At 44.4% G+C, this 26,206-nt stretch overlaps 1 long non-coding RNA gene across 1 annotated transcript in view; it reads left to right on the top strand.

Annotated features, from left to right (window-relative positions):
* Nucleotides 1–268: 268 nt before the first annotated feature.
* The window catches only part of LOC306749307, a 52,014-nt gene continuing 26,076 nt past the window's right edge, over nucleotides 269–26,206 (top strand). The window contains exon 1 of the long non-coding RNA XR_013771179.1: nucleotides 269–811. This is a non-coding gene — a long non-coding RNA (uncharacterized lncRNA). The remainder of the gene's footprint in view (nucleotides 812–26,206) is intronic.

Raw genomic sequence — 26,206 nt, 5'->3', positions numbered from 1 at the left:
TTACTTTCAACTATACTTTACTGACACTACATGTGATGCTATAACATCATTCCATATACTGTTAACTGCTTCAATATGATTTGTTTTTAAAGGTTTTAATCTGGTAACATAATCCTGTTCGCAAACACTTGGCAGCAACACCACTAAACTCCACCTACCGGCATGCCTTTCGCGCTTACGTTGGCCGAGGGCAGCATGTGCTGCGCTGCTGTGCTCCAACTATGGCTCAGTGCGGCTCAGGCTCTTCACGGGAGCGCAGCGTCTCGGCTGGTTGGAGCTCCAGCAGAGACCATCATCACCATCATCATCATCATCGCGCTGGATCACAAGGAGGAACCGGCTACTTGTATTGCTGACTGGGAATAATCACACTGATCGATCTGCTTGATTTGCTCCAGCAGCAGTCAACGTAACTCAAGGATTCTTTGGGAGCATTAAACGGATTAAATGCTGCCGTTACTGCATTGACACACGTGGAGGAGTTCATAGTATTATTAACATCGGTAACGCTTTGTGATGACAACATCTGGTGGATCCAACACTCCAGCTGTGCATCGTCCTGTCGGATATGAGGGAATACTGTCTCTTACACGGGATGAACGGTGTCCATGTCTTCTGCAGGACAAGCAGTTTGTCTCTTGGGATACTTGTGTGGCCAAGTGTCACAGATGGTCAACACCATGATATGGTTTTGGAAATTGATATTCATTGCGCTGGATTTTGGAAAGGAATATCCTGGAATATAATTTGAAAGTGCTCAGCAGATGTCCAGCTGTTTGGATAATGACAGAACGCATCCCCTCATCAGCAGGTACGACTTTTAACTTTTTGTCAGAGAGATGTTATGAGTTTACTTAATGCCCGTCAGATATTTATTTTGTCATTGAATTTGTCGGGTTGTAAAAAAAACGTGATTTTTCAAATCAAAAGTGGTTCCAATTAGGAATAATTAAGTTTCACTGGCTGTTATTTCACAAACGATATGAAAACGTTTGGCTCTTTGGACCAAATGTTCTGTCTTCATCTCCCCACACACATTATTACATATTCACTACCTGATAACCCCAAACATTCAAACTGTTCTCTCATGGGACTCCTCAGGGCATCTCTTATCAAGTTAGAGTCTACTCTGCCTCTGTGTGTGTGTGTGTGTGTGTGTGTGTGTTTGTGTGTGTGTGTGTGTGTGTGTGTGTGTGTGTGTGGGGGGGGGACCTGCTCCATATATTTAGGTTCACCTGAGAGCACTGCTCCGTTATTCTCCTTGTTCATCACAGGTGTCCACAGAGCTTGTCATAGATTGGGAAAGACCAGGTGCAGTAAAGTCAATGAACAGTGTGGATACAGTAACCATAGAGAGTGACGTGTAGTCCACCCACCTCTCCCACAGTGACTCCATTCAGGTGGGAGTAAATCTGTCTCCAGCAGCTTCGCCTGCCATGTGAGGCAGCTGTCAGTGGTGCAAGCTGCTGCTACCTGACACATGGCGTGCATCAGTGTACGCAGGCTGTGGCTAATACACAAACATATTTGGATGGTGTGTCGGTGCTTCGTTTGAGTAGAACCTGCAGGTGCACATGATCTCACTTGATGGTCAGCTTCATGTGAGAGAAAGTGTTTGTAACCGGCTCTGCTTGTTGGCGTTTCCCATCTCTAATGAGCGCGCAGTGACATAATGGCATTGCATTTATAGCAGGGGAAGTTATCGGATGAAGTTTCCAGCTCCCTCTTCCTCTTCCCTTACCCTTCAGCTCTCACTCCCCAATAACGTCCACTTCCTTAGCAATGAAGAATTCCATCTATTGTTGGGGCAGGGGACAGAGCCCCACTATATGTCTGTATACAGACTCCTCCCCTCCAACTCAGCAGCCCCCACACACCCCCTCCATTAAAAATCTTCTCCAAACAAGACCCCCTTTCTCCACTGAAGAGGGACCCTCTGTCTAATGCCAAGTGACTCTCATGGCCAGCATTGACGGTGGGACACTTGCTTCACAAAAGGAGCTGAAGTGTCAAATAAACTCGGTCAGAGCCCCCGACACACAAGAATTCCTTTATCTGGCACCCTGGGAGGCAGACAAAGACAGACTTTGTGTCAGTGAGCAGGCCTTGACTAAACACTGGGGCTTTTTTTTACTCCTCTTCTCACAACTTCTGCCTCTTCTTCTTCCTCCTCCTCCTTTTGTCGTTTGAACGGCGGAGCGGGAGCATGTCTGTTGACGTGACCCTGCTCGCCCAGTATCTGGCCTGCACACCGCCGACATCACCCCTGTGCCGTGTAAGCGCCACACAAACACAGATGCACCCATGCACGGCCTCTCGCATTTACACCCGCTTCTCCCACTCCGACTCTCAGACATCAAAGCAGCCAGGATATTTCAGTAAATGTAGTATTTTTTCTCTCTCTTTGGATACTTTTGTTTATGTCTTGGTGCATGGCTGAGAATAGCAAAGCAGGAATTTTCTTTCTCACAGGGCTGAGCTGTCATATGATATGCTTGTGGTGAACCGCAGTAGAGAGCCATGTACACACCAGGGTCAGAGTCACTTAACAACCCTGTATTTACTCCACTCAACATTTCCAAGGAACTTTCTCATCACTTGCAATTCAGTTGAGTTCAGATTCAGCTGCATTGTTTTCTGTTATTCTTCAATTCAAATATAATGATCTCCTCACATCTTCAGTTTTAGCAGTTTTTCACAAGCTGATGGAGGATTAACATAAGTTTACGTTACCTTAAAAATGCTACATGGACAAATCCAGTAGCACATACACTGAAGACTAAACAGACACACACTCTTTCCACACCAGTGGCGTAATACAGTAATTCCATGGAGCTCTATAGTCTGCTCCTTGAAGTTATAACCTAGTCTGTGTGGAAGTGCTGGAAAATGACCTAATGCAGCGTTGAGACAGCGCTGGAGCAGCATCACTGAGTTGTGGCCCAGAGCTAATGCTAATGCTGGCCAATGCAGGCCCCCAGGCATGCTAATGCAGGCCTGCCACAGAGCCATAGTCCCCAGCACGGTGGTTAAGGTAAACAGATCGAGTTGCTGTGGTCGAGCGCGTTAATGGTGTGTTTATGGGCTTAAGTTGAGTGGTGATTTATCATGTCCAAACTCAAGGCTCACCTCGGGTCCTTGGCCTTGATCAAGCTCGGTATCTGGTGTGTGTGCGAGTGTGTGACTTTGCACGCAGGTGACAACGCTGACCGAGCGGCATGACCTCCTGTGAACCGTGCCCCGGTATCGTGGGCCGCTTAAAGGGAAGTGGAAAGCAATATAAACTTTTATTACGTATTAATTACACCCTGTTTATGTAGCCAATGTGCCACTAAGCATTACCTCATCGGGTCTGGGGGGGCACAGGGCTCGAATCGCAGGAAAATATCCTACGATCATTAGTATCAGATAACCTTTTAATGAGCTCAATGAGAAATATCAGGCCGTAAAAAAAGCTGTTGTGTATTCTTTCATATAGAGCACCACTTACACACTGTTAGCTTGTGTCTGTGTGTGTCTGTCTGTATGTGTTTGTGTGTGTGTGTGTGTGTGTGTGTGTGTATGTTTAGAATGGGCTCTAAAGTTTGTCTGAACAGGAGAACTGTCATTTATTAGTAGTGCAGGAACAATGGGGAGCTTGTCTCCAGGGTGGTGGGGGCCGGTGGAGGGTGGCCTGAGATTGGGCAGCAGCCTCTGACCAAGAACAAGCCTCTGTCTGATGGAGAGAACTGCTGACCCTTCCTGAGTAAAATGGCACCTTTGTTTCGAGGTGTATGTGTTTGTGCCTATGTGTTTATGTGTGTGTGAGAGGGAGAAGGAGAGAGGTTTTGAAAAGCTGGGAGCACTGTGTAAAGTTTTTTTTTTCTCAGCGCTTTCCCTCCATTTGTGATTTTTTTTTTCTTCGCTGTTCTGTGATAGATTAGAAGGAACATGTGTAAGAAGTGGGGGGCAAATTAACTAGTTATAGACATGTCATTTTGTGAGCAGTCATCTCCTCAGATTTTGAAATGCATTAATGGAATGCAGTGCTTTGAATACTAGACATTAAGACCTTGTACTTGTATTCAAAGTGCTGAACAGAGGTGCCTTCAGTAATACAAAACAGAGTAGCATATCTGTCATGCTACACAAAGCTAGAGACCTCTGTGATGCTACAACACCAGACCGCCCCTTCAAATTAATTAGCTATTTTGTGTTTTCCACTGGCCTGTTGCCACAGTCTGTGTGGGGCTTTCTCACTGTAATGATGCTCAGAGGGAGATATGCTCTGTTTAAACAGGGGGGTAAAGCAATAGAAGAGGAGGGGGTCTAAATGCTGGGGTTTAATGGCAGCAGATTGCTGATTTCCTACTGGGAAACTACGACTTAGTGTTTGTGCGTGTATGTGAGTGTGTGAAGGAGGGTGTTTATCCTGCTTTGGGAGTTATCAGGAAGTGGGAGGCTGAGAGAGACGGACAGCTTGTGCTCAAGTGAGAGTGTGGCAGGGTGCTTTAGAGGAAGTGGTGAACATGAGTGGGGATTCTTCACAACGATGCCTCTGGGTCTGGCACTTAAAGCGTGCCGTCTTTGATGAACCTCCCTCTGCACCTGGCGTTCAGACCTCCCTGCCGTAACCGGCCCGCCATTCCCCATTGAGCAATAACATCTGACACGCTTCTCTCTGACTGTCATTTAAATCCCGTCACCCCTCCTGTCCTTGACCTCCCGGGTAAGAGCGCACAGCCACGCTGCAGGAATACAGACGAAAGAGAGCAGTGGAGGGATGGAGAGCACAGAAAGGTGAAGGGAAGATGGGTGGAGGCCGGGCTCTTTCTCTCCCCCTTAACACAAACAGCAAAGACACACAGTGCGGCACAGGGGCATCTCTGTCGGCCCGGCTGCAGACAGACAGCACGCCATTCAAACTTTGCTCAGCCACAGACTGTTTGCACGCAGCACCCGCCTCTACGAAGACACTTTGAGTCTGTAGTGAGAAAGAGATGCTAAAACAGGCTACTGGAATAAGGTTTGCAGTGTAGAAGTGCATGGAATTTGGTTATTCTTCCCCATTGTGAAACAGTAATGTTACTCGGTAGCATGTGGGTGTTTTTCCCCCTGAAATACCAGGTGTATTGTGGGTGATCTTCAGGTGTCTTCTGGACCTGCCATCTTCAATGATCTTGGTTAAAATACCAAACATTCCTTCTCGTGTTTTCTCTCAAAGTGACCTCACTTCTTATTTTCGTGCTCTCATTTTGGAGGGAAAATTCCTTCCTTTGTGTTCCCCTCTCACAAATGTCACATTCCACCGAACCTGTGACCATATACGTCCTTTACTTTGTTGGGTGTGGGTCGCCACAGCAACGGCACCGCGTTTCAACGAGTCACACCTACACAAGTTAGCCATCCTCATTCAGGAGTTGGGTCCTTTTTCTTTTTTCTTTCTTCATTGGATCCCTTCTTTCACTCTTCCCTTTTCTTTGGTTCTCAGTGGGAAGGATAAAGGAGACGTTTTCAGTGTGAAGAGGGGCGTGAAATTTCCTGTGTGACCTCCCCGGGACACGGCGGACCACCAGGCTCCTCAAACGCCTGTGTGTGTGTGTGTGTGTGTTAAGTCCTGTGCTTGTGTGGAAAATGTGTGTAAAGCTCGCTGACAGATTTTCATTTGTGTCTGTTTTTATTTGCTTTGGGAGCTTGAACGAGGTGGACTCACACTGCTTTCCCCACGAAAAGTTTAATAATGTTGGATTAAGTGTGCACAAGAATGACCGTTTCAGATAAAAGCAGTATAGGCCCCGAAGAGTGTGAGGTCTGAGGCTCTCCCAGTAGGCCTGTGCGTCAGGTTGCCTCCAGTGATCCCTGAGCTTCTGACATACGTGTTGTGGGGGTGGTGGTGTCTCCGACCAGAGGAACAGATAAGCACGCAGAGCCAAAGCGCTGTAACGACAGCTAAAACGTCTGGAGGCTGTTCAGACGTCAGGCTGTCATCACAAGCCATCACTCATTCAACAGGCGGCGGGAAAGAGAGGGATATGCCTGCTCTTCAATGGGCGGAGGATTAAAACGTCAGGACTAGCTAATGGGCTACATAAAATGGTTTTATGACAAATTTACATTGATTTATCTTTTCTCTCTGTATAATATTTCATTGAGAACAGCTGCTATGTTACAGTGCAGTCCATGGTTGATGTGTTCGGTTTCCTTTGTGTATTTGTTAGACTCTGCTGCACCCTTGTGGAAAAAGTAGGCAGTGACAGAATGAGAGTTTAGTGGGCTGCATTCTCTCTGTTGGCCACTAAGGATCTGTGGCGCCAAAAACCTTAGTTAGGACATAAAGTATTTGCAGGAAGCTCTTTGTGTTTACAAAAATAACTGTCAAGAATCACAGTTATGTTTATCGTGCACAGTCATATAGAAAATAAAAGTTCTGTATTTATATTAAGTCAAAGTTTTGCCTAAATTACGAATATAATCAAAATTCCTATATTGTACCAAATGCGCCCAGTACTACTTATCATAGAGTGATAGAGCAATGACTAACAATTTAAATTAAAAAGGAAGTCTAATCATTACTAATTGGAAATGTGCTGATTTAATCATTCACAGATCATGTTAATATTTCAATGTGTCGATTGCATTTTAAAATATTAGAAAAGGTGTATTTAGCTGTCGTTGCCATCTCTATATAAGCTGATTGCTTGCACCACCAGGCTGTCAAACAGCTTCATTCACCAAGCTGAACTCTCTGGCCACCCTCCCACTCCCTCACCACTCCCACATCTAGACTCATGTCCTCTGCTACTAAACTGCTGCTATAACACAGACTTAGAGACAGACACAGACAGTTAAAGTTTTTAACTTTAACTGTTTTTGCACTTTATTACAGTACGTTTACTTTGTCGGACAGAAGAGAAACACAATTTCAAATCTTCTGTATGCTTGCACAATGGAAGAATTGAACTGACTTTGACTTTGACTAAACACTATTGTTAGAACAATCTATACGATGAAGCAGAATACTAGTATACAGTTTGTCTACAACGTTTACAACTCATCACACCGTTGTGAGGATCTCTTGATACAGTCTACACTTCTCACTAACACATTTAGGTCACTTGGCAGTAGCTTGTGTATCAGATTTGTATTCAGATTTCATGAAACTAACCTCGTAATATGAACTACATATTTCATTCAAAAACAATTGACACATTTAAGTCTTTTCAGAGTCTAAACTGTAATAGCTATATTTTGGGTAGATTTATGTCTTCCATTGTAAGGTGGGTTAGTTTATGAAATGCATGGCATTTGTTTTCATGTTTTTGGTGGATGGTTGGATGTTTTTAGGTTATTATATTAACATTTTGATACCATTTCCACACACATACCACATAAGCAACAGCGGCATGTTCTGATCATAAATGACCACTAGAGGTCAGTGTTTGATCCTTGGAGACATGCAGAAGGACTCCACTGCTGGATTACTACCATAACACACACTGTTATACATTATAGGGCTCTGGTTATCACATATAGTATTGTCAATTATGGCATGGTGTCCTCGTGTTTTTGTCAGGTAGAGGTCTGTATTGTGTGTAAATATCACACAATACAGACTTTAGGTCAAATCATGTTGCAGATATTTTTGCTTAACTGCTCTTGGCTTGACTGCATACAACGACAGAGCTTCATTCTTTTCTTGGTGTGTACAATAATAATAGTATAATAGTAATCACTTTGTGTTTATATAGCACTTTTCTTAACATGGTTAGAAAGTAAGCAAAATGAAAAACAAAAACAATGATAAAATTCAATAAAATACAAATAACAGAGGGATCAGAATAACACCAAAAACAAACACAGGCGTATTAAAATAAAGCTGAGAAAAACATGTATACAATAGCCAGAGATGGATAATCAAACCAAGCAACATATGTAAACGCTTTCCTATAAATTAAGTTTTAAGAAAGGATTCAAAATGTGTTAAAGATGTAGCCAGTCTGATCTCAATGCTGTTTCACAGTCTGCCTCAAACAACAAAGACCAACCAGCATCCACCAATCCAAGGACGGCCCAGGCACATAGATACATTAATAAGCTAATTAATACATGAATAAGGTACATAACAGGCAGTCATTTGGCTCGCATAGAAGTTATATGTTCATATTTGTTGGTGTCTGTTACAATCTGGTGCGGCTGCTTTCTGCTGGTGCCAACATAAGGTTGTCATGCACATAACAATGGTTCTAAATGATCTGTCTGAGCATATAGAAATCAACAGATGCCCCAAAATGGACCCGTGAGGAACTAACACAATTCAAATGAGCAAAAGAGGAAGGAGCATTTTCTATAATAGTAGAGAAGGTTCTATTGGAGAGGTGAGAACGTAACGGGTTCCCTTTAGAACGACGCAGGTTTCCAGACGGGGCAGGAGGACAGTGATCGATTGTGTTGAAAGCAGCTCTCGACTCTAAAAGCACGAGGACTGAGCCTCTGGTGGGGGTTAAAAGTAAGACGGTCACAAGGGCTGCCTTTGTGCTGCGTGAGCTGTAGAACCTGACTGAAAATATTAAAAGAAAATGAAAGATGACGAAGAAAATATTATTGCTATTCATAAAATAGATGAATTGGGTTGAAATTACTTTCTCCAGCAAAGAAGAAATAAGTCATGCCAAATTTAAAAATCACTTGTTTTAATGTTCATCAGCATTTTAATAAGTGCACGCTTGAAACCATTTCGAAAGAGATCAGAGGTCAGAGAACTGAATAATCCCCCCAAAAAACAAAAGGACCAACTTTGGGGAATATCTCTTTTAAAAACGTATTTGTGATACTGTCCAAAACACTGGTGGAGGATTTAATCTTGAAAACTAATTTACACATAGTGTTGAGATTTTCATGGTTTGAAACTGGGTGAACGTACAATCTTCTTATAGAATGCTGCTACAGTTCACTACATCAGCCACAAGATGTCGCTCTTGCATAAAGCTATGAATGGATCCACGATGTTCTCTCGTGGTCTACAATACAATGAGCAGTTCTCTACTTTTGTTTTCTCAGAAATCAAAAATGTAATATTATTTGATACGCACATTTACATGTCTTGTACCTCATACTGTTTAAAATCTATCTATCTATGCAAAAGACATTTGTAGAATGTAGAAAAAAATAACTGTTGCTCTGCTTGAATTCTTTCACAGTTTCTTTTTTTTTATATATATATATAATAAGGTTAAGCTCCTATTAGAGCAGGGAACAGTCAGCACAGCACGTCTGTAAGTCTCTCCAGTGGACTCAAAGTTAGTCTCAAGTTGAATCACTAGATGGCAATGTGGTAACACGAAACATGGCTCCCTCTCTGAAAAGTAAAAGCTACTTGCATGTCGGGGTCCCTGTGATCTACGGAGTAATGGATGTAGATTGGCATTATTATCTTCTTATTGCTCCTCAGTCTAGCTCATCTCCCTTTGAAGATCAAAGTTGCCGTGAACCTCTGTGCGCACCGATGCTGATAAACCCAGCGTGAACTTCAATAAAGCCAACTGTTCACTGTACATCTGTCGCTCCAAACCCTTTCCTGGCCTTACAAGTGGAATTGCTGTTGAGTCAACTGTTGTGGGGCACTTCATGTTGATTGCTCAAAGTAAAAGGATTTCAGAGTAATTTCAGCAAAGTTGAGGATACAATGTTAAGTGTATGGAAGTGTAGCTCGGCAAGAAACAACAGAAGAGCGAAATATTCATGAAAAAAATGATCGGCAGCCAGTCTGGCGGTTTGAATCGTAATCCAGAAACTTGGCAAGTCCTTTATTGGCTCTTTGTTGGCTTCAATTCCTCTGTGTTGCGGCATTGCAGGGCACAGAGAATGAAAAGAAAGATACAGATGACAAGCTGAAGGAACAGGTGGGGCAGCTTATGATTGGGTGACAGTAATAGCATGAGTATAATGCCACTTACAGTTAAGTTCCCACAGGTGTCCTGTATGAGTGTCCTAATATTTTAGGTATATCTTGGGCGCATCCTGTTCCGGTATTCATAAATATTGTTCGTTATTGTTGAACTAGCACAAGTTATCTAGTACAGATCTGTATGAGACCTTTGCAAACTCAAACCACTGTTGAAATATGACACGTTCACTTCATCTGCTCCTGATTAATCTCTTTTAAATTAATTTCCTTTTGATTACCGTTTCCGTTAAGAGCTGTGACAACCAGGCCGTCCGGAGCGAGCAACAGCCGTGTGCACTTGCACTACATTTTTGAACGTTGAACAATTTGCTTTCAGGACATCAGATGTTAGAGTATGTAGTTATTCTGGTTCCTGTCAGTGGCAGATCATGGGAAAGCGACTCATGGGAAGAAGTGATCCTATGTGGATTGTTCCCTTGTGTGTTGTGCAACCTGTTTGATATAAATAGTTTAACCTTGCACGCGGTCATGCATCCATAAACTATTTCATGTGTGCGCATGTACAGATGGGCGGTTTATGATATAGGTTTAGTGCATTTGTGTATCAGCTCAGTGTCTGTGTACTTTACACACATAGCCACACCTCTTGCACCGGTACAGGTGGATGTCTACTTGTCCGTAATCTACAGCAAATCAGATTTCTCCTTTTGGGTTTGTCACTAAGGGGACTTTAGCCACCTTGAAGAGCGGCGCTACCAAGTTGCGTGCACACACACACACACACACGCACACACACACACACACACACACACACACACAAACGCATGCACGGACGCACGCACGCACAGTCTTCTGCATAAACGTTTCATACACTGTGTGCAGTTCCTCCGGATCTCTCTTATCTACCTTCCTTTCGGACCAAAACCAAAATCCAATTCCAAACTGTGAGCTTATCAACTGTTGGCCACCATTTCCCTCGGCTCCTGTTCTTTTTTTAATTTCTTTTCTATTCATTGTGAGTGAAAGTGCAAGCTTGCTTTTAAGGAGCGCTTGTTGACGATAGCAACTGCGTCAAATCTCGTACATTTTCAGAGTAACCCACAAGAGGAGTCAATGCTTGCAACACTTGCTTCCAGCTGCTTATCTTCTCCAGATGTACTCATCTCTTCGTAATAATGGATCATCTCAATCCGTCAACAGCTTTTGATAACAGCTCCCGCGAGCCAGCCGAGCTATAAGAACCCGACCAGACGTGTCCACGGCAGGCAGGCCGGTACTGTTTGAGCTCACTTGCCTTCAGGGGAGATGTCCATGTTTTTCCCAAGCTGTTGTTTATTGCAGACCATACGTTGAGACATAGTAGGGCGGGAAAAGTGAGAAAGTCAAGGTGGAGCTTGGGAGAGATACGGAGGAGGAAGTCTGAGTGTTTTCTCAGTCAAGTCGATGGCTCAGGTAAACTTCTGTCTCCTGTCCCGGGTTAATCATCCACTCTGGCTTTCTGTACTTTTCAGGCAAGCAAGGCTTTCGGAAACCATTTGTTCATGAGCTGCATTTTTTCACATTTCAAACCACAGAATGCACATGCTGGCTGTTGTGTTAACCACATTTTTGCCGCAGTGCAATACAGCATTACATGGTGAGCCTCGCTCTCTAACTATGCCGTATGGTTCTGTGTCTGAGCTCACTGTGGTTGAAATTAATGGAGTGCAGTTAGTGGCAGTGGCTCCTCACAGGCCTTCCTAACGTATACATAGCAGCCCCACCCCTCTCCACTTAACACTGTTTTACCCTTCCACTGGGTAACCTCCACTGTGACTTTGTGGGTAACATTGGCAATACCTCAATTAGAAACCAGGGGTAGCGCAATGAAAAAGAATAACCACGTCTTCCCCTGAATGCTGCTCCCGGGGCTGCAGCTCTCAACCGGCAGCGGCCTAAATGGGGTGCACGTGCGTTGTGGCGTGGACAGCTGCAGAGAGGGAGTCTGGAGCTCGACTTGTAGCATAGCTGGAGTAGACACGTGTGCGTGCGCACACAAACACCAACTTATAAACACGAGGATGACATTAGCAGCGGTGCACGGCTGTTGTAAGCTTGGGTTTCAGTGTGGTGTAAAGAGGGGAGTTTGTGTGAGGTGGGTACGTATGTTTGTGTGTGTTCTTCCATTCGTTTACAAAGCCTGCACCCCTCCACTGTAAACTTTGCCAGCCTAGCCTCTTCCAGACATCTGTCTCCTGCTCTCACACACACACACACACACCTACTCACACACCTACACACACACACACACACACACACACACACACACACACACACACACACACACACACACACACACACACACACACACACAGATATAAACTAGTCCAAACAAGCTGCAACTTGAAATCCAAACCCATGTGTCCCAAAAATCTGCACGTATTAAAAATGGGTAATTCATGTTTTAATTGTGCGTTATGTACACTGTGTGGCCAGTAAAGCCAGGGAGGTATGTTTAAGTAGCTGGTTTAGTGTTATTTAGAGGTTTGACGGAGAGCCCGGTCGTATTGAGGACAGGTCAAAGGTCACCCAGGTGAGGTTGGACTTTTCCAACGGCTCCCTGCATCAGACCGACTGGTCTGTGCTCTGGTGGGCCGAGTCCAGTCGAACCGGGGAGAAAAGGCGAAGGGGAGATTGTGAAAAGGTTTTGGAAAAAGTGAGTGAGGTGGTCAGGGACCTGGTGGTTACTTATGGCAGGCTTCCCTCCTGCCAGCTGCCAGCTTATCGACTTTAACGATGTGAGCGAGCGATGGCCAGTCCCTCTGCCCCCTGGGTCTCTGTGTCCTTCATGCCCGCCAAGCCAGCAAGAATGGCAGCAGCACACCAATAAAGCCCCACATGGTACTGATTGAGAGGCATTAAAGTTCCCTTTCCTTTACTCGAGTTCACTGATTCACTGAATCATGAAGAACAAAGAAATTGGAACAGCCCGACACGTTTGATAATCTTGCTTTCTCAAATTGCCTCGACCGTAGATTTCTCTTAATCATCGAATGGACATGTTTGCTCAAATAATATAAACATCATCCTCCTGCTAAACCGTTTTTCCGATCAAAATTTCTTAATTCAACAATTTTCTCCTTGTTTTTTGCACTGCAAGGCAAAATGACTTGCCAGTCCCCTTCCTACTGTAATTTTCCTCCCACCTCGCTTATCGTCTCCTCCCTCGGCTCCGCTCTTCCACTGAGCTGTTTTGGAAGGAGCTCCGGGGGCCGCATTCATTTAAGAGTCAGATATAAACAGGCATTAAAAGGCAGCGTGGTCTTAATTAGCTGGAGCTGCTCTTATGTTTGGTGTGATTGTGTAATGTTTATACTTCAATATGTGTGTGTGTGTGTGTGTGTGTGTGTGTGTGTGTGTGTGTGTGTGTGTGTGTGTGTGTGCGTAAGAGTGTGTGTGCATGCTGTGTCAGGCCGCCATGCTAATCACCTAGCTTGCGTTTTATTGCCGTATGCGATGTTGTAACGGCGCTGAAGTAAGACAGACCCTGCCACAGTGACATTGATGACTGATAACCGGTAATGTCACAGAGAAACGGTGTGGATGTTGGGTTTTGTACCTAACCTTAGTTTGTGCTCAACCTCACTAAAAACATGTTGGAAGGGACTAATAAGTGGCGCTGATTTCTCTTTCTTCACAAGCAAACATCTTGCAGATTTGCAGAGGCTCCCATGAGGGATGGATCAATGTAACTTTGTTTTCTTTTTAGATGCTTGTTTTGTGAAAGGGAACAGAAAACATATGAGCTTGCAGAGATTATGAGGCAATGTAGCTTATTTTCATCTGTGGTCTTTGTGTGCAAATTGCGTGCGTGTGTGTGTGTGTGTGCCAGGGCCAATGGTGTACCACAGTGTCTCAGGTTTACGTCAGGGATCCAACAGTGATTATGAAAATGAAATAACTGTCTAATTCCGTAGTATTGTAGAACTACCTGCTGTACAGTAAATAAATGACATTTGGTCCAGTCATAAAGGAGCTACAAGAGCCATAAAAACACCTTACGATGTCTGGGTTTCTGTAGCCAGGCCATTAAGCTGTAAAGCCCTATTGTAAAAATCGAGATTGAACCGATATAGTTGCGGAGAGCGCAGCAAAGATGAAAAGGGCCTCGCTCAGCCATACTTTCATAAACCTACAGTGGGCTTGGTTTTTACCGGTAAGCATACGGGAAAATTCTTTGAATTCCCCGGCCTCACACCCTTGCTCTACTTTTGCCGCCCTGCGGCCAGAACCTCCGGCCGCATGGGCTGGTTTGTGGAGCGTTTGACGTCAATTAGTTCCTCAAATCCAGCGAGTTGTTGCCTTCCCCCTTCCAGTTAAGAAATATATTTTTTGTAGTTTGTACATTGGACTGAATCTGTGGATAAGAAAGAGAATGTGGCCATAATCTGACACACACACACACACACACACACACACACACACACACACACACACACACACACACACACACACACACACACACACACCTCCTAATGCAGTCAGACCGTGCTTGTGAAATGTTCGTTTCCATCTCCGGTTTTTGTGGTTTATTAGTTGTGCAACTGAATGAGATAAAGCAACACAGACCAGCATAATGTTGACAACGATCAAATCCGTGCTTTGTGATGAAACCGAGAAAATTCAGCTCAATTTTGGCCTCAGTTCACAGCTTTAACACTTTTTTTGTTTTTATTGTATTGTACACACAGACACTCATATTGTGCTACTACTGTGTAGGTGGGCCAGCTCTACTGTCTGACCATACTGGAAGCCATCCGCATGTGTACGTTTGGACGCCTCCTGCCCTTTTCCTTTGTCCCTCACCTCCTCTATCTATAATTGTGTCCCAGACCCAGACATGTCCATAAATAAACGGGGTCTCCCTCTCCTCAACCAGACCCAAGCCATGTTTATGTTCAGGCCTGTGTTGGGGGGCCATCTGGACCACTGTGCCGGCCTCACCGCCTCTCTCCTGGGCTCAGGTGGAATCAAGATGTGCCACCAAACACCAGCGTCTGCTTAATGGACTAACATAGGCTTAAAACATAACCATTGGGTCACTGGAGATATGTTTTTTTTTCTTCTTTAAAACGGTTATTGAAGTTTAAACAATCCTTCACTCCCCCGATTTTTTGGTTTTAACACTTTTCAGTCCCAGCATAGCAAACAGTCAAGAAGAAAAAGGAAAAAAGGTGCAGATCCAAGTGGACGTTAGGAGTAGCTGTTGTCTTGGAGATATTAATTCTAGTTATTTAAAGCTCTATTATTATAAACATATTTTCATTACTCTAGAATACATACTGTACCTTTTGGTCAGGGCAGTATAATCTCCCAGTTCCTGCTTTACTCTTACGCAATCTGTGAAGAAAGAGAGAGAGAGAAATGTGTCATGACAGACAGTGGGGCAGATTTTTGGTTTATTTACATTAGCTGGATGTGGTCTCATGGACTTCATTTCATTTGCTCCAGGAGCCAGGCCATTTAAACTAATGAACACTTATTACCCCGAGTTGGATCCTGAGCTCCTTGCTAAACATCCCTTCTGAAGCTGTTTGTTTTACTTGTACCTGATTATTCAAACGGAGCAGTAAAACATGTGGCTGAGCCGTTGCCTCTGGTCTTTACAGGTTGTCTCATAAACAGTCTGATCTATGATACGTGATTGGACATGAGAGGCACATTTTTGTATGTGAGCAAACACGGGTGGGCTTCGCTTTTTCATTTTTTTTGCTAATCATCTTGGACTGAATCCAATATTTTATTTAATGTGCAATCTGGTGTCCTATGTGTTGAATCAGCGGGACACTGTATTGGTATTAAAAAGCAACAGTTTTAGTGTTGAACAAATCGCTGTTTTGACGAACCCATGCGTCTGCAGTCATTTGCACGTCCTTCGTCTTGTCTCCCTTGTTCTTGGCTTGAATCAGGACATCTGCTTTGCAAATGTGAGAGTCCAGGAGACTATGAAACACAGATTTATGTATTGTGATGTTTATAACTGCTGACAAATACAACAGCATGTTTTAGTTTCTGAGAATTTCATTGCAGATGTAAAAAAAAAGCATTACTTTGTCCAAGAGTAAATGATATGCCTCTTTTGATAATAAGTATTTGCTGATCGTCAGGTGTCAGATTGAAGATTATAGCGACAACTGACTGCACTAGCTTTACAGACAGTTGGTGAGTATATTTTTCTCCCCTTGTTGAGACGTTTTTTGCAGCACCAACAGCTCAGGTATTGTTGACTAAAGCCCATCTTTCTTCTGACTCCTCTCCTGGCACTTTTTAATATGATATGTGCATACACGGAAAGCATTGGACAAATGAACGACGTGTCAAGTTTCCCCGTGTCTGTACCAATCTGTAAAAAAAGAGATGGAGCTCGACTTTCATCCTCTCTCGCACTGCTTCACCCCACCAGAGCCCCGCCCACTACCCAGCAGCCCCGGTCATACCCCGCTGGAATTTCCCTGGAGTCAGACTTGGCCACTTATACTTGTTTAATGAAATATTGTTAGAAGGTATGCCACTTAATGGCACCTTTGTTTGTCAAATACAAGATAAAAGTGCACCTCTTTTAAGAGAAAGGGGAAGAGAACGAGAGAACAGGGGGAAGAGGGTGAGCTTTGACGGAATGGAGTGATAAGCCTGAAAACGACAGACTGAAAGATAATAAAAATAAAAGAAAATGTTCCTGTCTGCTTTTCCGCCTGTGACATACCTCTTCACGCCTGAGGAGGAAGCTTATCAACCCTTTTCGCTGAAACTTTATATGAAAAGGTAGGGCTTCATGGGCTGCTCAGTCTAGGCCAGAGCAGTGGTTCTTATACGCTCGTGTATTGCATTTCACTTAGCATGCTATCATTGTAAAAATCTGTAATTAGATATAGAACACAAGGCACCACACCTATAAATCTAGCACGATTATAAAGGCCTGTGTTGGCCTGATACTCAGACTCCACCTACGTCAGTAGCACAGCTGGCAGTGTGTGTGTGTGTGTGTGTGTGTGTGTGTGTGTGTGTGTGTGTGTGTGTGTGTGTGTGTGTGTGTGTGTGTGCGTGTACTCACAGGTTATAGACTATATCAGTCCCCGTTGCACTTAGTCGTTCTCCAGCTTTTGCTCTAAAGAGTTTGGAGATCTCGCCACAGCATGGAACCTTCTTTTACAACCTGAATTTGTACTTGTTTAAAATCATAGAACATGCTTGCAACTCGGCAGACAATGAAAAGAACTTTGCAGCATGACGTGGATATTTAGTACACGATTGGGCCCTGGGCAGCTGTGTAAAGTAACATGAAGAAACAGAGAGCGGGAGAGATATGGGCCAAACATTGTGAGAGAAAATCGAAGGCATGCCTTTGGAAAGAGCTCCGGGTCCTCGGAGTGTCTTAACTGTAGCTACTGGTGGAGGAAACACTGAATCCTCACTGCAGGGGCCTTCCTCCGTTCTCTCCTGGAGAGGGGTGCCTCCGAAGTGACTGATAGCACTCGTTTTTCTTGGATGCTTCACAAAGTCTTTGCTCCGTCTCCCCACGCATCTGAAGATGTATTTTGATCACAGAACAGACGACAGGGGTAATCCTTTGGTGTCCTGCCACCCTCCCCCTCCAACTGACCGTTTACTTCCTCTTTTTGTTTTGAGTTCTCTCTTTCTTTACCCCCCCTCCTCTTATCTGCTAATCCCTCCCTATATAGAATGGTCAATTAAGAAGCTTAGTTGATAGAAAACGAGACCATTTTTGGATGCATTGAATGTGTGAAATAGCAGTGAAAAGGGGGGTGACTGGCCCTCCACCCAAAGAAAAGAGGGAAATGGAGCCTTTTGGTGGGATTCATTTACCAAAGGAGAGTCTGTGTTGCCTTTGAGAGGTTCGACACTGAGTGTTGAAAAGTGGCACAAAATTGAGTCGAGGAATCTCACATCCCTGGGTTTGTTACACAAGTGGTTTAGATCAGGGATTTCAGACGTCACAATCGGACACTTTTGTAACTGTAGCATTGGCAACTTTGGTACTTCTGACCTTTGTCTTGGATGCAGAAAAAACATGGCACAGCTGCATCATGCACACCTAACACACACACGCACACGCACACACACACACACACACACACACACACACACACACACACACACACACACACACACACAGTTTTTGATCTGCTTACGAAGATTAGACACAAAGGACCTGGCTTATGACGCAGCAAAAATGTGTGATTAAGATGGTTTTAAAGCTTTTAGCCATCTACTTTTGTCTCATTAAGAAAAGCACAAGACTAGTTTAACGTGGAGCCCTGAGCTTTTTCCGTCAGCAGTAGTACTTCAAGTCAAAGGAACAATATGTATAATGTCATTATGAAAGGTGTTTGGCTCTCACATCAAGAAATCAATTAGCAACAAACGAGGATCTCATTACATCACATTAATAATTGCATTTTACATTCATGTCTGCAACCCTTAAAGCCATTCTAAAGCCAGAGTCGGTAGTTCTGTGTGTATTATACAACATTAACTGATAAATGAACTCTCAATGATTTCGGTTGGATGTTTTCTTATCCTTCTCAAACTGAGGAATTCATTCTCAGCACACATTTTTGCAGCAATAGACGTACATCTAATCCACCTTTAAATGTAAGTTTCTGCTGTGAAGTTTGAGATACGTCTGGGGGTGAAAGAAATGCTTTCTGTGTACAAAACATTAACGAGATGTGCTTTGGAACAGGCTCTGTGCTGTTGCTGCCGGGGAGGAGAGAAGAGGTGAGAGCGAGGGGGGGAGGGTAATTGCCACATTAGGGGAAGGAATTCAAAATAAATTTAATCTCCCAATCCCTTTCACCCCCCAAGAGGTTTACAGTGAGCATGCTCCGTCTTGTTATGAGACACAAGGAGAGTACAGAGAAAGTGAAATGGAGACGGGCAGAAACAGGGCGAGGTTCTGATCGAGGTAACCGACTGGCTCCTAACCAGGGTAAACTTGTGTGGGAAAGGTTCACACAGAAGGAGCAACGTTGTATGCAAAAGCTGTGGAGCCCTCTCGAGTTGGACGTGCCGTGTTTGTGTATGTGTGAAGCAGCGCTGGTGACCTTTGCTGCCAAAGCCACAGTTTGCATTTAGGCTTCTCGGCTGGCACCTTTCCCACAGTGGCTCACTGTGTAGCTGAATAGTGTCGTCGAGACCAAGGAGCATGTTTTCCCCCACCCCAACCACACCACATCAGCTAATTGCACTGACTGGCACATCTTCCAGAAAAAAGGAAGGAGAAGTGTGGACATCCTTAAATCAGCTGCTAATAATGTGTTTGTTGAGATTATAAACGTGCCAATTCTGGGGTCATGACAGAGGATGATTCAAAAAGCAGAGATTAAGCTCACCAAAGCCTTTCTTATGCACACATTCTCCCTTGTGATGTCTTTCATTCCCATTTGTCTTGCTGAAGAAGCATCCGCTGTCTTAGAAGTCACTCCATACTGTTCTTCTTCTGAAAATAACTTCAGGTGAGTGCTCGCCCAAAGACGTGTCAGCTCCTAAGGTGCAGCAGCAGGGTTAAAGGATCCTACAGTATGTCATCGTGTGGTTTGGGCTCTCACCAGAACAAATGGTGTGGTGTATTTTTATAATGTAATCATTCCTCCTTATGCAACAACACCGTTAAAACTTTCTGCATGCTGGGGCAAGAATTCAGTCGAGAGCCCTGCTGACCCAGACACAGCAGAGCATAAACAATGGAGCACAGGGCCTTGGCAAACACACATGGACACACAACAGTACACACTCTGCGCCACACATAACTATTGTTGTTGCCCAAAAGCTGCTTCATTTCTTACAGAATTGTCCCGAGTAGCCATGGTGTTTCCCACACCATCTATCTGTTTCACAGTCATCAGCTCAAACGTGGATCCTTGGTGCACACATGTGAGCCCTATCGATTGTTTTTGCTAGTGTGGCATGTTTACCTGATCAAATGTCACCTGATGTGTTCTGAGTTGAGTCATCTTCCGCAGTCAAGGAGGGACGGCGAGGTCAGCTGGAGTTCTTTCCTGCAGGAGCAGTTAAGTGACACTGATTTGGCTTTCAGGTAGTAAAGGTAATCAAGACGGTTGCAAAAGCCTATAATTATGGCCTCTCCCCATGCGTCAACCATGTATGGCGTCTCTTTCCGCTCTCATTATCAGCTATAAATATCTATCTATTGTATGTTTAGTGTTCTACTTATGCTACTTAAGGTATGTTTGTGTCGCTGCTGACAAAGTAGTGCTTCTTCTCAAACTGTGCCTTTAACTTCGACGGATTTAACGATCAACCTCTGTTTAAAAATGGGTTACTGCAGAGAGAAATGTCACCGAACCTGCCTTTGAGGCACAAGAGGATTGACGACGTGATTGAATGGGATTGTCTTTGTCCCCACCAGCTCGTTAGGGGAACACCAACCCGGGTTTCAGGGTGCTGACAGGCTGATTCGGTGTGATGGGGTGCCCTGTGGATGAACATGCCATCCCCTCGGCTGCCGGGTGAACACTGTGGTCTGTGTTGATGGGGACGACGGGCACAGATATCACATTTCCAGCAGAAGCAGGAAGTGAGGATTGGAGGGTTCCTCTTACCAGGCCCCTTCTTTCCTCCCGGTCCTACACAGAGCCAAACTCAAACCATGTGTGTTCTCACCCTGTGGACCTCTGCATACAGCCGGCCTGGCTGACTGGTTGGCAAGTGATGTGGTCTTCCTAACAACATGTGATCTCAGGAAACATACAGTCCCTCCCTCTTGCCATTGTTATTTGAATCCCCCCTCTGTGTAACTCCATTGGGGTCTCTTGGGGAAAGTGGTAAGCGATTCCTCTCTGTGTCCGGTCTCCAAAGACACACCCCTCCCTCCCGCTTGGAGCTTTCATTGCAGGTTAGGCACACGATGGATGTGATTGGGGAAGTACAGTAGTCTGTCCCCAGGGCCAAAGGTCATTTCCTGATACTCAAGCTGCCACGGGTTAACTAGGAACAGATTAAGAAAAATAGCTTAAACTCACAATGACAATGGAGGAATTAGGCCACTGATAGTTACGCAGTTTTAAAGTAATCACTTAAACTGATCAGTATTTGTGACTAATTATAAGCTGGTGGGAAATATCATTACGATTTATCTTTAAAGTATTTATTGTTTTTCATTTTTAATGCCCTTTCCATTTCTCCATTTTTGTGTTGAAAATAAGGGCCTTAAACTTTGGCCTTCACTTCAAAACGCATCACTCCTCACTAATACACACATTATGTGACTCTTACTAATGTGATTGACAATTGTAAAGTAATTTTTTTTAAATTATTTTTACTCAAAAACATAGCATCAGACTTTTGTTTCAACAAAAACATTTTAATGTTTGTCAGTTTGTACACATACTGGGACGCTCAGAGGGAGCACAAATAGTCACAGTGTCGTCAAAGTTATTGTAGTCATTGCTGGCATGTCCTGGCATGGGAATACCCCTAAAAGATGAGGTATTTATGTTGATGGAAAGCAATGCTGTATGAGGCTGATTAGGTGAAATACCTGTCTCTGCTCTCAATCCTTCCACTTCAAAACGTCTGTTTACAGAAAACACCGACTGATTAGGGGATAATCTGTCGAAAGTATATGTGCCACTTCTTTCACTTCTCAGTCTTTCTCTCTCTCTTTTCGTGGTTCCTACTTTTTCCGCAAAAAAATGCTGCAGTGTTGGCATTCCTGCATCTGCTGTCAAGTAGTTTGAGGGATTGTTGAGGCCCTGCTCCAACCTCGTTCCTCTCAGCTGTCTCGTATAAAAGTCACCCCCAACCCCCAACCCACCTCTCGCCATCCATTCTTTTCTAATGAGACGCAATGTATGGACACCTGTGGGCTGCCACTTCCACTGGGGGGAGTGGGGTGGAAGGATGGGGGCGTGTCCGCATTGCCAGCTTTTAATCAAGACGCGTTGACTAATCGCCCAAGGATTAACCTCTTAGACAAGGCCTCTTTCATTCTGACACTCTGTATACTGCGAGGACTCTGCATCAAGATGGAGAATGGGCGGGAGGAGTGCATTTTCTTTGGGCGGGGGGGGTAAGTACAGATGGCATACTGTACCTGGATGTGCTTTGTTTGATCATGCCTGAGCCCTCTGCCTTTACACACACACACACACACACACACACACACACACACACACACACACACACACACACACACACACACACACACACACACACACACTAAGGCTAGATCATTCCCCAAGCTCTCTCACAGGAGACAGCTCTGCATATTTCACACAGCAATCACCAGACTTGCCAACCGTCCAGATTTTCCAGGGAGACTCCTGTTTTGGTTGCCCACATCCAGTTTCCTCCTGGGATCACAATTCTCTCATATTTCTCCCAATTTATGACATTTTTATTGTTTTCGTTATCGGTGTTGGTGTCTGGCACTGTCCAGTGTGTATAAGCCCCACGACTCGTATGCTACGTTCACACTCGCTCGAGTACAAGTTTTCCAACTCTGCCGAAATCTCTGCCCGTCATCACCGCCGTCTAGCTGTTGCTGAATCAAACTGCTGCTGGTCTGCTGCTGAAGTAGTGCTGGAAGCGACCGTGATTCAGACGCTGTTGTGGGACTACGGATAATGAACCCAGACAAGATGGAGTTTGATGTTCCGACGTACGTAGAATTAAAGCAGAACTAGTGATTATTTCTATGGTGGATGGCGGAAACGGTAACTGTTTTTACGGAGATAAGCCAGACGCAGTTCCTGGAGGAGTCGGTGAAATTCACCGAGCTGTGTGCGGCTACGGATGGTGTTATGAACCTAAACACGAGGGCGTGTGATATTCTGACATTTTTGGGACTTCCACAACAAGTATAACGCATAAATAATGGTTATTTCTTCCATGGTCGATTGCGGAAATTATAGCTCTTTTACGCAGATAAGCCACGCCCCATTTGGTGTGAACACACTTTTATTGTTGAGCAAGTAAACTGACACGTAAACGCGGCACGAATTATCGCGCCGCGTTTGGTGTGAACGCAGCATTAAAGTCTTCTGTTTCCAGCCGGACAACAATACAGATACACTTGCCTCAGCGGGTGAGAGATGCAGAGTACGAGGAGAAAGACATTTCAGACATTTTGGAAAGAATAATTCTGGTTTCTCAAGGACATTTTTAAGGAAACTTGCATGCATTTAGTCTCTGATACTTGAATTTTTCTGGGTGAAGACCCCAGACCCCTTACTGTGGTTTTGAAATCATCTCCATGTTTAAGGTCTCAACATTGGCACGTATGGAAATCCCTGTGCCTCTAACTGTGCCTTTAGCAGCAGATTGGTGAAGGAATACGTATACATAATAGTTTGTCCTCTGCATGCCAGTTACAGAAACAAAGGGAAATATAGATGTACTTAACTGATTTTTGAGACACAAAACCATTGTGCCATCTCGCTCTCAGCCTCCAAAACACACTTTCTCACCATACTAAATTCAAAAGACATGTTTTTTGGGAACCATGCCCTTTCTCCAGCCCGCTGACAAGCAAACGCACACATGCACACACTGGCGCGCAGACGCGCTCTGAGTAAGATTGAGTTTAGCGTGCCGTGAATGGTCTGTGTATGTGTGTTTGGGAGTGGGCTGTGGACCTGTATATTGTTGTATGTAAATGAAGCGGGGACAGACCATCAGCGCTCTGTGGCGTATCTCAACCATGATGTTCCCCAGACCTCTCTGCTGTATATTCTGGGCTTTGATGATCTCATTCCACACAAGCACATGAACACACATCGGCAATGCACGCACACACACAATTGTATAGGCACAGAAACAAGGTAGACAAAAAGAGGTGAGCCTCACATTGCACATGCATCTACATACAAACAGCCAGTATGGATGTATGTTGCAATGGACCCATGGGAACCTGACTGTGGATTTAAAAGAGTACTACATTGATTTAGTATTGCACTCCTACACTATGTTATTATACTAACAATGGGCAAATACAAAAAAAGGAATCAAAACTGATGCAGCAGAACCAGAGATGTTGGAGATAATACCGATGTTTCCTTAGGAAAGCAGAATCACATTTCCAGTGAAGAGGGTGTCAGTTCTCTTTTCTTTCTTCACACTCTACATGCTCTGCAAACTGTAATGCATATCTTATACACACATGCCATTCCACGGCATGCTGCACTTGCTAATTTAAAAGAAAAACCCGCTCATGTTCATGGTCCTCGAAAGAAAAGTGTCAGATTTTTTAAATAATCTGAATTTGGTTTCTTGAAAACTAAGCCTGCAGCATGTGACATGCTGTTTTTCCGGATTCTCCATTTACAGAGTCTGCTTCTAAAGACCGTGGGTTTCAGGTTCCACACACCTTTCAGAGTAACCTGCTACATGCTAAGCCCTCGCTGAATAGAAAAGGGTGCAGAGCAAGCACAGGCCCAAGCCAACCTTGTAACATGACAAAAGAGGGCAAACACCACAGTGATTCTTGTCTCTTTCAAAGACGTCCGTTGGGGTAGCACGTTCCACTGGCCCCCCATTGTTCTTTCAATTGAGTCGGACTTAAGTGTCTGTTTGTACTGAGCTGCCCTCACCTGGCAGCCTGGGCTCATCCAAAGTTGTTCTTCTTTCTGATTTGTCACGGTGGCGGCTTTTGTAAAGGTCACGCATGTGTGGCAGGCGGGCTGTGCTCAGGTGTGCAACGTCAGCTGCATGTTTGCTCAGTGGTCTTATGTGTTCTTTCAACCGTGTACACTCGGAAGTTGCCCCGGCTCAAGCAAACAGAAGAAACGTGCAGGGGGGGAGGACATAGCAGTTAAATATCGGGTTTGTAGAATTGAAATCTGCTCGGCTGAAAGTTATTTTTTCGCTGTTTAACTTCTCAGAATCCATTTCTCCGTACTGTGTTTGCTCTCGAACACATACTGCGGCCTATTGTTTGTCTAGTCACTAGAGGAGCCTGGATGCAGCTGCCAACCTGGCTCTGTCGTCTGTGTGCTGTTTCACTCAGCTGGTGTGGAAAATGATAACAAAGGAAATAAATGAAATGGCACTAAAGTATTTGTGGTCTGGGAGATAGAAAAGGGAGACATACTTTACAGTGAATGGGAGGGGCAAGGTAGAAGCTGAGGCTACAGGATATGAATAGGTGTGTGTGTGTGTGTGTGTGTGTGTGTGTGTGTGTGTGTGTGTGTGTGTGTGTGTGTGTGTGTGTGTGTGTGAAGCACAGGGCTGGGAACTAAGTGTTTGGCCCTCCAGGCGTGTGTGCCGGTGGTTGTTAGGGCTTGTGAGGGCCGCTGCGGAGGTGGCTACGTGACAGCGGTAATGATAGGTTGTGGCGGGTGAAGACATGTGTGTGTGTGTGTGTGTGTGTGTGTGTGTGTGTGTGTGTGTGTGTGTGTGTGTGTGTGTGTGTGTGTGTTGCTGCAGGCGAGTGTAAGCTTGGCTCCTGATGACATACACAAGCCCGCGCACACAGTCAACAATGTACCTTATATCAGACTTCACATCCCACGCACTGTGAGCAATTAGACGCATGACATCAGGACGAGTGAGCACTTGCCAAGAGAGGAGGGTCGAGTTCTACATGTCTGGAGTCAGATGGTATCCTCAACCAACCAGCACCGTCGAAAAGGCAGGCTCTTAAACCAGGTGACAGAAGGGTCAAGTTCAGTTTGAGCTCTAATGTAGCACAGCGGGTCAAGTGCTTCTGATTGTAAGTGTCTGATTGTCTCTGACATGTTGACTTAACAAGATGATCCGTGATCTGTGATCTTCAGGGTGCATTTGCGCCAAGTGTAGAGATATTCAATCCGTCTCTGGAACCTTTGAGTTTTATTTTATACAGATGAGAAAAATTCCATTGATTTAAGACTTCCTGAAAGCAGGCGCGCCTCTGTCCTCTTGGTTGTGGTGTGCATTGTCGGATTGACACTTAAAACACACCAGCTGTGGAAATACAACCTTAAGTGGAAGATGTTTGTTGTTGTTTATGTTTGTTTAAAGTCCACAATGAGCATAGCCACTTCTATGGTTAAAGTCTCTAAACTACCAAAAGGTCTACCAGCATTCTGCCCAAAGTAACATGTGTGTCCATAAAACCTCAAGCCCTGTTTCACTTGAAAATGTGAACCCAAACATAAAAGCATTTTGTTCATAATTTGGGCCAAAGAAAAACTGTGTAATTGCACACGGTTTTAAATTCACGTTAGTCCCCAAAGATTTCAGTTTAAGGTGTTTTGTGATAATATATTTGAGATCAAATTTAGTTGACTGCCTTTCTGCAGTGCTAGAACTGCTAAAATG

The sequence above is a fragment of the Taurulus bubalis genome (genome assembly GCF_910589615.1).
Source record: "Taurulus bubalis genome assembly, chromosome: 17".
NCBI lineage: Eukaryota > Metazoa > Chordata > Actinopteri > Perciformes > Cottidae > Taurulus > Taurulus bubalis.
Note: the sequence above shows the minus strand (reverse complement) of the source record. Positions and strands in the feature narration are given on the sequence as shown.